This window comes from Miniopterus schreibersii (assembly GCF_964146895.1).
Source record: "Miniopterus schreibersii genome assembly, chromosome: 17".
NCBI lineage: Eukaryota > Metazoa > Chordata > Mammalia > Chiroptera > Miniopteridae > Miniopterus > Miniopterus schreibersii.
The window spans coordinates 21072788-21089455 of NC_138117.1; positions in this window are offsets into that span (position 1 = coordinate 21072788).

Sequence of the window (16668 nt, forward strand, 5' to 3'; positions counted from 1 at the left end):
TAATATTGTGCCCATATCAGTTACCATATTTGTAATGGACTGTTAAAAAATGAGAGATGATTTATCAAACACTGCCCATAATAAAAATAAATGGATCAAAGCATGGGAAAAAGCCCACTGTTTGAAAATTTTTTTAAAAATTAATGTTTTTATTTTTTAAATTATTTTTAATTTTTCAATTACAGTTGACACTCATATTAGTTTCAGGTGTACAGCATAGTGGTTAGACATTTATATAACTTATGAAGCGATCCCCCCCGATAGGTCTAGTACTCACCTGCCCAAAATGTATTTTTTAAATTGGAGGAGAAGGGACCATGGAGTAATGATTATTTCCTGAGGCAGTAAGAACTGTGAATTTCCTTTTACCAGGAGGAGAGGAAAGAATAGTTTTCTACCTGTAAAGAATAAACAGAGATGTCAGAGATTTCAGGTGCTTTTAATAGATAGTGCTGAATTATGCTGTAAAATTGCTGCAGGAATATTTATGTCTACCAGTGGTTTGTGAGAGACTGGCTATCTACAAAGCCCTTTCCCCAGAAAGGAAGTTATCAGTACTTCTATATCATAAGCCAAGAATTGATATTTTGTTTTATGTTGACCTCTGATTGTGAGGATGAGCACTTATATCACTCTCTACCTCGATCTAAATCGATATGTATATCTATATCTAGTCTATTGTGACCACTTGAATCTCTTCCGTGAGTTGCCTGTTCAAACCCTTTGCCCACTTACTACTTGGCTCTTTGTCATTTATTATTTTGTAGAAGTTCTTTGTGATGAGGCACCATTAGTACAAAAGAGTGCTCACTCTGTTGTACCCTAGTCAGCATTCAGGAGCATTAATTTTCTTAATTTCCCATTTTAACAGTCTAAAAAGCCATTTCGATATTTTTGTTTTTATTTATTTGCTTATCATTGAGGTTGAACATTTTTTTTCATATGTTTGTTAGAAACTCATATTTCTTATGCAAATAGCCCCTTGCCCATTTTTTAGGGGAAATGATGATAGTGTTTTGCTTACTAGTTTGTAAGAGCTCTTTATAGCATATAAACCCAGGGTCTATTACTTGTGATAATTTGTCATGCTTGATCATGTCCTCACCGCTGCCCACTTACCGATGGTGGGGTAGGGTAGTTGCTATGCTAGGCAGAAAACCCTTTGTGTGGGCACCATACCTGCCCGACTCAGACTAGCTTTCTTCTGCCTGGAATAGACTTTCTGCGGCTCTCTCCCATGACTCCAGCTGCCTGATCATAGCCCGACTCTCAGCTCAGTGCTCTTGATTTGCGGTCACTGTTAACTCTCTCGGACATGAACTCTGGTCCCTGCGCTGTGCTACAAGCTCCATGAGGAGCAGGGCGAGTCGGGGGCTTCTCCAATGCGTTGTGACATTTCATTAAGGGCCTGGCTCACGTTAGGTGCCAGTACATACCTGGGTGGAACGAAATCAGCCCAAGGTTCTCATATCTGTTACATCGTTTCCCGTCCACACCTGTCTGGCAGACAGCAATCTTCCAGGAGATCCAGAACTTTCCTCTGGAGGCTGCACCTCCACACTTGTGACATGCTCACTGAGGACACGTGTGCTTGTCTTTTCTACTCCACAGCTCCAGACTTTGCAAAAATGCATTCACCTTTAGCCCCTCCATCCCGCCTGTCTGGTCACCACCAAGCTTCATCTGCAGGCGGGCTCAGCTCTGGATGTGGGTAGCCGTGTGTAGGGTGACTCTACCAGCAAGGGGAGAACAGGTTGGGGCACAAGCATCAAGGGGCACAAGGAGGACATTGTGTCAGGTCCACAGGAAATCAGAATGAGCTCATCCAGGGAAGCTGGACCCAAGAACCCCTGGGTGGCTTGCTCACAGATGGCTCCAGAAGGGCAAGGCTGTCCAGGCCTCCCACTCCTAGGCCCTCCTCCTCTCCCCTCTGCTTGCTCACGTTCACTCTATTTTCCTTCCATTTCAAGAGCATTTACTACTACTAAAATTTTTTTAAAAATCATTTTAACAACCCTGCAGTATAGAAATTTGTCTGTGCATTTCCATTTGAAAGGAGAAACATGAGGCATGGAGAAACATTAAGGAAACCCAGCCAGAGAGGCTGCACCTGGAAGCGCCGTGTTGTACTGTCCCTGAGCCTCTGGGGATGGAATGTCAGACCCAGTGGCCTGCACAAGGTGGGGTGGGGAGGCAGGTATTCGGGGTAGGTGTCCTGCACAGGACTTTGCTCTCAGCCAGACTGGGTGTGGCCCTGCCCCAACCCCTCTGACTGTGCCAGCCCCACCCCGCCCGCTGCACTCCGTCAGCACCTGTCTCCTTTCTGCTCCTTTGTTTTTCATTCATTACACTGCAGGTTGGCTGCCTCCTCCCCACATGGAGGGAGGCATTATTACTTTGCAAACAAAACATGTCCTGCTTGCCTGGCAAGATGGGTTGTCTGGAGAGATTTCCTGCAGACTGCTGTGCTCATCGCCGCTCAAGATTCTTGTAAACGGCAGTCACAGAGGGTGGCACTTCCTGCTGGAGAGGAACCTTGTCCTCTCCGTGACCCCTGTCTTATTACCCCTGTCCCCCATCCTGGAATCCCTCTCTCGTTTGCACTTAGGGCCTTGTCCTGCCCACCTGAGGACAGGCCAGGCAGGGGGAAAACTGCATCATTTGATGGTGGCAGGGGACAGACAGACATTGCAAAGTGGGACATGCTCTTGTCTCAGTCCCCACGGGCAATCTGACCAACTCATGTGCTGACCCTGCCCCAGAACCACCGAGCCAAGGCTTGCAATGCTCCTGGGCTCCAGGGAGATCAATTATGTCAGCAAGACAGCGATGGAGAGAGCAGGGGTTCCTTTCCTGCTCCTTTCTAGAACCTTCCTTGAGTGACACAATTCTAATCCCTCAGCTGCAGCTGAAAATGTGTTTCTGGGGCTCCACTCAGACAATGTCAGCCACGGACTCTCTTTCCCATCTCCAAACTGCATTTTCCTCTGGCCTGGGAGTCTCTGTGTCTTTCCTCTCTCCCCCCCCCCCCTTGTCATTCTCTTTCCCAGTTTTAAAAAGGGGAATGGATTGGGAAGCAAACCCTAAACCCTGATTTTTGAGTAGGGAGAAGCCTTTCACATGAAAAAATAAAAGAACATACATTAATAGCTTAGAAAACAATGGTAATATTTAATTAACCTTTTGAAATGGCTGATCTGCAAATCTGCACGTGTCAGCTCATCTTCAGAACAGAGGGACTGTGTGTGCCGATGCCAAAATCAACAAGCCGGGTCCGCGCACTGCTTCCATGGGGATTTCACAGGGGGAAAAAGTAAGGCCCCCCCCAAATCAGTTGTTTTACTTTAAAAATTCATGTGATCCAGCTGCCCTCGTCAGGGCTGGTCGGAGCCTGTTGTGCTACACATCTGAGGACCCCACGTTGAAGCTTGGCTCCTTTCCCTGTCATTGTAGCAGACAGGCCGTGGGCCTCCTGGGGGAGCGAGGGTCAGTTTTGATGACAGCAAAAATCAGCTCGATGCACTTGGAGCTCTCCCAACACAGTGCATGTCCACAGGACAAAGGGAATTAGACTCATCTGCAAGTGTCAGCTCTCTGGCTTTTCCAGTGATTTTTTTTTTTTCTTTTAAAGGTGCTGTACTCTCAGTTTGAGAAGGCATGTCATCCATGGAGTGCTGGGGTTGGCTCATTAAAACGTCACCTGGTTAAATAAAGTAAATCAATGTTGATGAAATTGTTTAAGGTATTCCCCCTCGTGGAGCTGGCGTGTCATGCTGATCAACTTGTTACTCCCATCACAGCTAAATGGAAACCCCTCCTTTCTGCTCTGCACCCTGTACCTGCTTTAACGAGCAAGTCTCGAAATGTAATCAGAAGCCTGGGTTGATGGGTGGTAACTAACACATTTCATTTCCTTTTATCAACAACAACAGCAGGAAGAATTAGGGAGGGTACTATTTTGCTCTTTGGGACTTCCAGAATTCAGGAGTGTGGGCCTCAAGAAAATGAATGTGGAACAGTTGATTTGTACTTTAAACTGTACAGACACATCAATCAAGCAGTAAGATGCATTTTGCAATGTTTAAAGAGTGGCTGTAACTTGTAAAAAGCCTATGCTGTTATTGCTTTTATTTGTTTTGAATCATCAAGAAAAAAAAGTTTGATGCTTTTAAGAAATGCGGAAAATCTGCCAAGCTTTGGGTAGGAGAGATCCAGGCATAGGAGACTGGGTCAAGGTGGGAAGATACATACTTGAGCAAATGAAACATTTATTTGCTTGCTAAGCTCCCCCTTTTTCCTGATTGGAAGGACACAGCATGGTTGGGTACAAAAATATTGTATCCCTGTCATTTTAGCAGGATTGAGAGACAGGGGGATCCAGAAAGAAGGCTAGAGTGTGTGAGGTCTTCCTTGAGATGACCAGGAGTTCCTTTCCAGAAGAAAACAGCTCAGCAGTGAGGGCCACATCTCCAAGGAGCAAGCCTGACCATCAATGACTCAACTCACACATCAAGGGCAGGAACATCAATGACCACAGTGACCTAGAAGTGTTACAATGATCAGACCTACCAGTGGCAGTTGCTAGGTTGAGAGCCTAGATCTTTTAGTCCCTAAAGGTATAATAGAAAGTAAGGCTACCTGGAAATCGAAAGAAAACTCATGGTTTGGTCATGAGCCTACACTTAGAGACCTCTTACTATACTCCAAATTTATTCTCAACACTTTACACGCCTTATCTCATTTAATCCACACAGCAAACCAATGAGGTGTTTACTATTGTTAGCCCCACTTTACAGATGAGGAATCTGTGGCACAGAGAGGTTAAGTAACTTGTCCAAAGTCACAAAGGATATACTGATTCTGAGTAATAACTGAAGACTTGAGTTGAAAGGGGAAGGTATCAGTTATATCCAATGCTTTGTATTTTTTAAACGGATTTTCTGTTTTATCTTATCTTATTGTTTAGTAATTGGCCTCAGCTGTTCAGCCTGTCTTTCACAGTACATAGTCCTGTTGAGACGTTCCAACCTCAAGCTCTTCTGGGATACTCAGTCCTTTATCCACTCCAGGATGCATGGGTCTTTCCTCTGTGAGAGCAGAAAGAAAAGATCTTAGATTTTTGGGAGAGCACATCCATCCTGAACACAGAGTCAGCCAAACTGAGAGATGAGAGCAATGGAGAGGGGAGCCTGCATGCATAACATCCCCTCTCCAGAAAGGAGAGCTGAGCTTCAGGAGGGATTAGAAAAGCAGCAGAATGGCAAACCAAAGGGGACACTTATTTGTAGCAAAATGAAGGCAGGCTTCACCTGGACTTCCACCCATGTGGCCCAGTGCTCCACGTGACCTCTGGACTGAAGACTTGAGTGGCGAAAGTAACATCAGGACCCCCAAGAGCACTGACGTACAAAGCTGGGAGGACCTCAGCACATGACCTGCGTGAGGGACACGATTCTGGCCTGGGCGTATTAAAACAGCCAGAGTTAATACAATATGGCAAGCCGGGCAATTTCTCAATAAGGAAATAGCACACGGATGTGATATGATGGGGTCCCGAATCCAGAGTGTCTCACATATGGGCGGTGATGCAAAGAGGCTTAACGCAGCTCTTAAGAGGTTTATTTTGGCCACGGAGCAGCCTCTTCTCTAATGTCTAACACTGAAAACTAGAGGCCACCAAAAGGCATTGTGAATAACACTGTCCTTACAATGTGAATGACACTGTCCTTGGTGATTACTGCTAATGGTAGAAACCTCCAGCACAGCCAAGGGACTTCTTTGACGTCCCCTGTATTCATGCCTGTCTAATTCCCTGAACTGCTAAACTATCACATTTAGTGATTAGCTCTCTCAGAAAATCTAAGTTGACTCCCAGGAGGTGGGGGAAGGAAACTGCATGTGCATACATGAGTGGAGGCTGTATAAATGTGTGTGGGTGGGTGGGTGCGCGCGTGGGCACACGTATTTGTGCATGCAAGTGGTGAGGAGCTGAGGGGCTGAGCAGTTCTCCGAGATTCCCCGGAATATGGGAGGCTTGTGGTGCATATGGGAGAACTGACAAGTGTACCAGAAGGTGAGGAAATGGCTGGAAGCAACACTAATGCCACTCCATCTGGAAAGAGGGGGACTGTTTAGTACGTCTGGAAAGCATTATTTCTGCAAATAGCTCAACCTCTATCAACTCTCAGGCAGGGATCCCGATCCGCTGCCAAAATGAGATCTCCCTGACGGCTCTGTGGTGGGAGAGGCTGAGCAAATGAACTAATAGCAGAAAGCAGGAAATCTGTGGAGATGGCAGCCGCGAAGGTACCACACAGCAAGCACCTGCCTCTCTCCAAAAAGACAGCCGGGGTTTCACATCACATTAGGCCAGGGCTGCGTGTGGGGAGGGTTGAACCTGGTGGGAGTTTGAGCTCCGCAACCCTCGCCAACAATTTCTCACAATTTTTGGGCTCAGAAAAGCCCCAAATAGAGTTAGCCAAATGGCTTTCCTGCATTGATTTTTATACCCGTGGGTATTTTGAAGGAAATTAAATCCATGTGTTTCTGATTCAGCTGCCATTAGCACATGAAAACGCTGTTTTGTGAGAGTTATGGTTTGCCGTGGGTGCCTCCGCACAGTGCTGCTAAATGCCATAAACCGTCTCGCCAGACACGGAGGTGCAAGGAGCCACTGCGCTCTGCTTCCACCATTTCCCTGCCTATCCAGAAGGCAACGTGATCTTGTCATTTGCATCCTTTCTGAATGTAGCACAACACATTTTCTCAAGCCTGTTAGTCATCTATCATTTCCAATTTGAACCAAGCCATATTAGTGTGGAGGATGGAAATCGCCCTCAACCACTAGTAGCTGGATGGGATTCATATTAAAGCAGCCACCAAGGCTGGTTCTGGTGTCCAGGTCTAGGGCCAAAGAAGCCGGCTGAAATGCATCCCCAGAAAGATCTGCAACACTTAGACCCAGGAAGCATGTGCTGGCAGTCAGAAATAGTGGGAGCAGAAGAAGAGGGGCTCATATGGGCCTGCCACTTTGCATCTCTGAACTTCCTCTATGATGGCCATTGGGCTAGGGCTCTTTCTACGCCTGACATTCTATGATTGAAAACTGGCCCCTATTTGTCCTTAGTTATTACATTCATTGCACGACTGTGTGTGTTAAATCCTTCGTGTGCTCAAGGTTTTGTGCTCAATGTTGAGGACACAGCGATAAAGAGAATGTTTCTGCCTTTGGAGGAAGAACAAAGGGCAGGGGACTAACTTATGGGGTATCGACTATGAGTCAGGCCCAGTGCTGGGGCCTTATTTGCCAATCTCATGTCATCTTCGTAAGAATATTCTAAAGTAGGCATTATTGCCCCCATTTTATAAATGGGCTTACATCAGGAAGATTGGGTAATTTGCTCAAGGACACAGAGTTTGTAATGGAGGAGTTGGGATGTAGTTTCTTATCTTTGACCCCAAAGCTCATGTTATTTTCCCTTCTCCTTACTGTTTCTCATAGTTTAATGTGATTAGTGTTTAATACGTATAATATGTAACATTTTATATCTGGAATCACAGAGGAGGGCGTATCTGATTCTGTTTTGGGGATGTTGGGAGGTTTCACTGAGACGATATCTCTGTTGGGTTTTAGAGGGTGAGCTGGAGTTAGCCAAGTGGAGATAGAAGTGGATTGAGGAATGGCAGAGGAAATGGTGTGTGCAAAGATAGAAGGTGAAAAGGAGAGTAAGGTGCTCAGGAACTGAAAACATGTCACCTCATTTCTGTAACATTGATTAATGTCTAAACTGCTAAAAATGTCCAGGTGACATTTCTCCTGTGGACACATTTCTATCTTGATTGAACATTTTCTTATCCGGAAAATAAGACCTCCAGTTCTTTTGGACCTTCAGTCCAATCTCATTACTCCATCTATTGGACTGCATAGGACCTCACGTTAGGAGCAGATGACAACCCAAGTGGTGTGGCTGACTTGGACTTTGGTCAACCTTGACTAACTCTCAGTGGAGAACGGGTCCCCTAAGTTTTCCTCCACCCACATTATCATCAAAGATGTTTTGCTCTTCACTTGTAATGCAGAAAGTTGAAAGCACAGCTGGTGGCAATTTTGCTCTGAATTTGGAGGTTGTGGAGCAAACGGGAAATTTCATGCTGCAACCATGGTGGAGGCCAACTGAACTTTAGTGACTTACACGGTATGTCCACAACCAGCTTCCCATGAAATTGCCTATATGTGTGGACAACCTGGGGAGCCGCAGCTGAACTGCTTGTCTAGAAGGCTCCCAGGATTTCATTACTAGGCTTGCTCCAGCACTTAATAAAGCTGCTTTCTCCTGTGCTTTGGTCTAGCCGAGCTTGGGCTTTACCCTACCTTATAGTCAGTTTGCTTTCTAAAGCAGTATACTAAGCAGTCCACTAAGAGCTGTTTTATCTCATCATAAGGATTTAGGGCGGTCTCTTGACTTCTGGCAAGGGGTATGCTGTGCTCCTGACTGAACAAACTTGCTTACCTTGGTCTAGAATTTAACTTATGACTTGAGTGCCTTTGGTGACATGTCTGTGCCTCTAATAATGTTTAAACAAATTATTCTGGGGCGGGTGTCAGCCAACTGTGAGAATTTAGCACTTCACTTAGAATTAGGGGGCCTACCTCTAGTCCAGAATCTTTCTAAATAAATAAGTAAGTAAGTAAGTAAGTAAGTTAGTAAATAAATAAATAAATAACTTCATCACCTGTTAGATGAATAGGTCAACCCAGATAATCCCCAAGGATTTACCCTGCTCTAAAATTTTCCAGTTTCTCCTGTTCTAGCCATAGTGGAATTTAAGAACCACTGTTAATTTCATTCATAGGCAATTGCACTCTCTCAGGATTATTTTAAAGACACCCTCTTCTTAGTTTTCTCATTTTGCTCCATTAAAACAAATCCCAATTTATTTGGCCTTTCCTCAGAAAGACAATTTCCCCAAACATGTTATCATCCATGTAGACATGAAACCTTCTGGGACCCTCTCCAAGGTCTTCACATCACACTCCAGTGGCACCTTCCAAACAGATCGCCAATATGGGCTTGAGTGCTCTGGGGTTGTGTGGCTGGCTATGGAAACAGTCAGGTTCTGCCTTTCCAGACCTTGCTTTTGTGAGCGCTAAACCATGTTGGGGAGCTTGCAGCCCCGTCTCTTCTCCAGTTGGGGTCTTTCAGAGTATAAAGCATAGTTACACGTGTTATAAACATGGCGGCCAACAATGAATGTACTGGACGCATTCCCCTCTTGGCTTGTGCAGAGAGAGGCCAGTCAGGTGGCTTGGAGTGGTTGTTGGCAGGAATCATTGCTCCCTCGATCTGGGAATGAAGGACCATAAATGGTGGCTGCTTTCCAAACTGCCAATAAATAAGTAAATATAGAGAGTGTTGACATTGGTCTCCCTGCCAAACGCCAGGCTGCTTCTATCCTCATTTTAGGGGGAGACGAAAGAGAGAAGGGTTATTGAATAGGCTGTTGAGAGGTAGCCTCAGTTCTACTTGGAATCTCTCCTCCTTTTGGAAGCCTTTCAATCGGCTTTCTGGCCCTTCTCGGAGAGTGAGACCATTCTGTCAAATGTGAGATTGTGTTAGCTTATTCATAATAATTATCAGGAACAGGGCGAAATGGAGCTCTTTCTAAGGAGGGCCTGTTGTCAGCACATACTTAGGCTACAGTTTGGGGTAACTGCTGAGTCCCTGAGAGGGGGAGTGTTTGGCGTGCAGTGGTCAGGGGAGACGGGGAGACAGTTGAAGGTGCTGCCGGGCACATGCCACCGTAAGAATATTCGGCTCTGGGGCTCAGTTTTCTCTTGGTCCACAGACTCCCCAGGGTATTAACCTCTGCCTCCTGAGTTCGAGGGTTTTGTGCGCTGAGTTTGGAGCCAGAAAAGATGGTGCCCGTGGCCGAGTTCTAAGTAAGAAAGGCATTGAGAAGTCTTGTTGACTTTTGCATGCCTAGTGCTTAACGTGGTGCTATCACATCAGAGGCACCTAAGACATACCTGTGGAATGAATTAATTAATTTGGACACCCTTCGCTTCCTCTCTGCTGTGGTTGACCATCCCAGGTTCCTCCTGTATTTTGAATTACTTCATAAGCACATTTCTAGAATGCTTTACGCTTAACATTTGGGTCTTTCAGATGCTTCTCTTGCCACCTACTCATGTCCAGCTTTCTTTTTAGGACCTTCACCACCAGCATCGTGTAGGGTTCCCCATAAAGGCAGTTCTGGGCCACTCTGCACTCACCCTTTTCCTGTTCTGAATCCTACGCATTTGCTCCCTTCCATTTTCAAAGAAGATTTTTTTCACTGCTTTTCCATTCCTTTTCCCTTCTCCCTTCTCCTTGAAAAATTGAAAGACCGTTCAATACAGACAACTCACAAAATCTGACTGAGAAACTGAGGAAAGAGAAGGCAAAGGGCTGATGGAGGGATGAATGGCACATTAACTTTTCTTTTCTTAAGATCCAATGGGGTTTTCTCCCTCGATGGCTGGTCTCCTGAGCAGAGCCACTGGCCTCAAAGGGCCACGCACAATTCAATTTTCCACTATTGCTTTGACAGCTGAAGTGCAAAGGAATTAACCCTATAAATCAAAGTCTTCTTTAGTTAGTTTGGTTACTGCTTCTTTAGATTGTGATTTCTTACCTACCTATTAGATATTTATTGTCTACCTATTAGAAGACATGGCATTCACATACACACACACATTGGATATGCTTTGCTTTTGACTAGTTGAAAAATGACTGCATTGCCTACACATTCTCATCTGTACTACCCAAGAGTTCCTATTAATGGTTTTGAGATAGGACTTTCAGGTAATCAGGGAGATTCTGCTCTCCAAGAAAGGCTCATCTCTTCAGAACTCCGGTTCCAAACAGTTGTGGATTGTTGGTGTAGTGCGTTTAATGGACAGCTTTTCCATCGAGGGCTGGTACGATTTAACAGGCCGCTTTGCCATATCACAACAGTATAGTTACATAAATGTGCCACTTACACGATTTCACACATTTTTTAAGCATATAATGAGCTTGTTTGTGTCTATAAAGAGACATAAGCTCCCATGACTGTTGTTTTTTTCCCAGGGTTCTTAATATACTTTCACTATTTATATTTTTAATTCTGCAAAAGTACCCGGAGGCTTAGTGGCAAAGGAAGAGAGTTGTAAAAATTGAATAAATAAATTAAAAAAAAAAAAAATCTGAGTTAGAGATGTCTGACTTCCTCTGTTCGTGTTACTGCTACTCTTGGTGCTTTTTGGGTTTTGTTTTGCTTCTTGACTGTTGTTGTTTTCCACCAAAGCTGTCATTTATCGTGAGAACAAGAGCAGCCATGTGTTGATTTTTCTGGATTCTTTTTGGATACTATCCCAATGCTAATGAAGGCCCTTCCAAAGTGCTAAAGAGCTGGTGCCAAATTCAGTTATGCTGAAAGCAATGGAGCAGAGTGGGACACAGAGAGCACATATACACCATGTATGTACACACACTCATAGATATTTGAGTCAATGCGTGCGTGCAGCTCCCTGTGTTTATGCAGATACGCGTGTACATTGGGGCAAGCAAATACCGAATGCGTGTGCTGGAGGGCTGCATTTTTATAAGAGGACATTTTACACCTGCTTGCAGAAAATTTTCATTGGTCGAAGGCTGGCGAGTTTCTAGATTTGGCAGTGTCCTAACTTGTCAGTTTGGAAGCTGTTAGAAATGCATATCCAACCAATAAAAATTCTAGATGTGAATAGAAATGTTGTCCTAGATCTTACTTGTTTTACTAGGAGATGAGGGTTCTAATGGAAGGTGCTTCGCTCGGGCTTAGGGGCTGTGCTTATAGAATAAAGCCTTTCACACTGGCCTTTGCTTCTGCTGTAGTTTTATTTCCTGAGAAAGGGGGAGGTTTTGTAGCTGGGGCTCGCTCTCCAGCCTCAGTGGGTCCTCCTGGCCTTGCTCCCAACGTGTAATTATTATTCTCCCTGCACTTTGTTTACTCAGCTCGGGACGGGGCAGGGCTCCGGGCGGCCGCGCCGAGCGCAGTCACCCTGGAGAGGGGCGTTTAGGGGCCATAAAGCCCAGCCGCCCTGCCATGCATCGTTACTCGCGCAGTTATTCAAATTTAGCAAATTAAATTAAATCAACTCAAATAACCAGGTTTCGGGGCTTTAAAAATTCATCTCGATGGTGCCCAGTAGTCAATTTCCTTTATTATTATTGTTCATCAAGTAGGATTTATGTTTTTTATGAATCGAAGCCCTTTTCCTGCCCGGCCGGCGGAAGCTGCGGGCGGCTGCGTCGGCCGAGCGGGCGGCGTGGTGCGCCCTCTACCGGCCGGTTCGCGCACAGCCGCCGGGGACCTCGGGGACGCGGGCCCTGGAGCTGCGCTGAGAGCAGGGTCACCCTCAGAATCCCGGGCAGGACCGCGTTCCCAGCTAGGAGGCTAACTGCTCCCGCGGCTTGGTCGTCTGGGCCAACTTGAAGTCACCGGGACAAGCCGGAGAGATTTGCATTCGAGGCTGGAGGAGTGGTTTCTGTTCTGGCTGCAGAACCAACGCTGGGTCTGCTCCTGCGCTGCTCCCACTCTTTGTTCAAGTCCAGATGATCCAGGGAGACCGCTGGTCCCCGGCCTGTCTGGGGAGCCCTTCCTTCCTCACCAGAGGCCGCCCCTGTTACTGTTTGAGGAGGACGTTTGGTGTTCAGAGACAGTGACTGCTGCTGCCAAAAGGTCCCCCGGGCAACGACAAGGCTGAATTTTGCCATGTGTTGTGTTTTAAGAGCATTTCATCTCCAGGGAAACCTTTTTCCTATAATACTTCTGAATCAGAGTTATATTCTGGTGTGGCAGGGACAACGGCAAACCAGGCCTTGTCTTAGAGGCTGGTTTAGATTTACATTCAATTTAATGAAAGTTTAGCAAATAAACAACCATCAAATGATGGCTGGGTATGTTTTCAGGAGGGAAATCCCCTCAGAGCAGCATTAAAAAGTTCCTTATTTCAAACTCCTCTGACACCGTTGCTTAATCTGTCTTGCGTCAGTAACGTTACATAAATGCGCCACATGTACGCTTTCACACTTCGTAAGAATATAATCACCCAAGATCCCGACTAGGCGCCCACGAAGTTCCTTTCCTCCTTAGGCCCCAAGCAGAGGCGCAGGGTGGTCATGCTGTGCCTCAGGGTGCTTTGCAGTTTGTCAGCTGTCTCCTGTCCTGTCAAATGGTTCACATAGCAACAGATGGTGTTTTAGACATTTGCCGAGTTTGGGATGCTCTATTTTGTGCTTTCTCAGGAAGAGGGTGATGCAAATCCACTCTGTTATCAGTAAGTTCGAGTAAGATGCTAGAACCAGCTCTTAAAAATTCAGCTTTCTTCACCGAACCCCATGGTTCCAAGTGTTAATGTGTCTTTCTCATCCTCAAAAGGGACTCTCCTCCCCTCCCCTTAAAAAGAAACCGCTCTCCCTCTCATATAGCACCATGCCACATCTTTCCTAAGCGTTTTCTTCAGACGTTTGTGCAGAAAAAAGTGTAAGAGAAAAGTTGCCAGGCTGGGAACAAAAGCATATAATTGATAGTTCTCTTGCACACTTTAGGTTACAAACCTCTGGGGATTTTAAAGGCCATTTTATCTTCTAAGCAAGAGTCAAAACTAAGTGGCATCCTTCATTTGATTCAAGGAAAGCAGACAGAATGGTGCTGGACAGCCTTGTTGCTGAGCTTAAACTTAATGCAGAAAATCTCATTTTTAAAGCTTCCTCCTTGCTCTTCAGCGATGCAAGGAAACACCAAAGACTCTTTCCAGGCTGTGAACGTTCAAGATGGAACAATCTTCCCTTCACCTGTTCATATCCTGGGCTTGCAGTTCATGCTGTGTTAGTGTTACTTTGATTAGGATCACTTTCACTATAGGCACGTCACCGTGGCAATGGTCCTGCATGCGGTCCGGGTTCCGCAAGGCTTCCCCAACCAGCCAGCATGCTGAACCGGGTATCATGTCCTCTAGTTATCTACCTGTGTCCTGGTCTATCCCTCCTATTATTCTGGCTTTCCAGTTTGATATAATAATTTGTTTGGTGAATTTTTTTCTCTACTGAATTTAAAGGAATTGGCAAAGAAGCACAGGCATGAACTAACTCCCCCAAACTGAGTCCTTACTCTGTCTTACTCTTTTATAGAGGAAACCAGAAACAAAGTAACTGAAAGGTAGTGTTATCTGACACCAAAATACCTATAGAAAAGTGTTATGCCTGAATTTTGTCTCCCTCAAATTCAGTTTTGAAGACCTAAACCCCTGCACCTCAGAACTTGGCCTAATTCGAAGAATGCAATTAAGTTAAATGAGGTCACTAGGGTGGGCCCTAATATAATCTGGTTGGCATCCTTATAAGAAGAGGCGATTAGGACCCAGACATGCACAGAAGGAAGACTGTATGAGGTCACAGGGAGAAGGTGGCCATCCACACCCCGAGGAGAGAGGTCCTTCTGTAGGGTCCTTAGTAGGAACCAACTCTGTTGAGACCTTGATCACAGACATCTGGTCTCTACACTGTGAGACAATACATTTCTGCTGTGTAAGCCACCCAGTCTGTGGTACTTTGTCACAGCAGCCCTAGCAAACTCATACAGAGGTGAGAAAATGAATTCAGCCATCTGCATTTTTTGGTATTCCAAAATGACTTCCATTATTTTGGAGAGCCAGGGGCTCATCTTTCCTGGCAGGGAAATTGGTGTGCTTTTTGAGTGGGGGTTGGGAAATGCTCAATAGTTTCTACGTGGGGCCCCTGGAAATCTCCAGCCTGGCCCCGCCTAACTTTTACCATAGCCCTGAAGTCTGTACAAATTGTGGTTAATAATGGACGTGTCTGTCTTCTCATTAGCCTCACATATTTGACACAGAAAGCTGTGCTGACAAACGAAACACTTCACAGACATAGTGCTTTCTGGATCTCTTTGGCCAGCCCTTCCCGTGATTTTGAACAGGTTAACTCTGTGGACCTGCAAACTTAATGCCCAGGACTGATGCACCTGCTTATGTCATCCAGGTGGAAGGCTCAGGGAGAGCTTTCTGCTCCTGCGCTGGGAGGTGAGGCCTCATCAATAAACGCTCTTTCACGACTTGCCTGTGAATGGGCCCAAAGTTTTCCTCCCCAAAATGTGTCTTTTAGGGTAATGATTTTAAGCTAGTTCTTAAGAAACAAAAGACTCAGAAAGAACCTTTGACCCTCTCCTTTCCTCCCTAAGGTAATTGGTAGGGAAAGGCTGCCCGAGGAAGGGAATCTTAGCATATTCACCTTAGGGATTTTCGTGTAGCCAGTTTGAATTAAGTATGGTGGATAGGAAGGATCCAAGCAGGGGCCTGCTGGCTAGATTCCTTCAGGTGTCCCATGGATTCTTGGTTGCTTTAGCAGGAATTTGCCTCAGGTCAGCTCTTTCTCAGCTATCTGTGAATTGCCTATGTCTTTTTCCAAATCCCACACCTCTGCACCCCTTCTTAACTCCAATGGGTTCGGGTCTCCTATGTATCACACCCCCAGCATCTACATTGTAATAAACTTTATACATTTTCTCCTGTTAATCTGTCCCTGTCAGTTCGATTTTTAGTCCAGCTAGAAGAACTTAGAAAGGGGGAGGAAAGTATATATTTTTCAGCCCCCACACCTGATTTTTCTTTTCATTCATGCACCTGTTTTCCGAGGGAGCACTTGGTCAACTGCCGAAATCCTTGCTGGATGCCACGGGCATTGAGTTTATCCCATACAGTGTTCATAGTAACCTCCTAGCAGCTAAACTCACTTAACGTCTGGAGAGCACATAAGTACAGGGACTGCTCTCTTAGGTGTGATGGATTCGGCTTAGTGGGTAGGAGGAAACAACTACAGTCTTCAGTGGGGCTTGGGCTTTCTTTCCATGTTAGTAAATCAGCATTTCAAAACCAAGTCAAATCCTGAGAATTTAGTCTCACTGAAAAAGATTGTAGGGCATTTTCATTTTTAATTTTCTTTAGTGTGCCTCACTATGTAACATTGGCTTACTGAAGAAGCTCTGAAATATTTTTTGTGTGGGAAAAACTAAAAATGAACCTCAGAAGGATGGGAAGGCAGTGGAGAAGTGGAGCAAAGAAGCACCTTTTATGGAGAGTTTTGCTGAAGCTCAGTAGAATTTTTAAAATATCAAGTATTGTTCCTAGTGTCCCTTTAAGAACCTGTGAGGTTACTAATGGATACAGGTCACGGTGACAGCATTAAATAAACCTTCAGTAATAAACAAGTCATGTTGAGTTTTCATAAGATTACCATCATCTCGTGCCTGTTCCAACAGGGCAAAGAACGCGTGGAGGAAACAAGCATGATAGAGCATATACATCAAGCTGTCGAGCCCAAGAGCGAGGCAAACACTATCCCAAGGAGACTCACACTGTCTCCCTGATAAAAGCCAACAAGAATGCGCATTAGTATGGATCCTGGACTTTACAATAAACTATTCACTGCCCTGTGTTAGGTCGTGTTTCTTTCTCTCTCTCTCTCTCTCTCACACACACACATGCCATGGAATAAAAAATAATTCAGTAGACATTAGGCATTTGCTCTTGAGTTTTGGGAATTAAATACAAAAATTGGAATGGAATTAATAAAATGAATAAAATGAGTT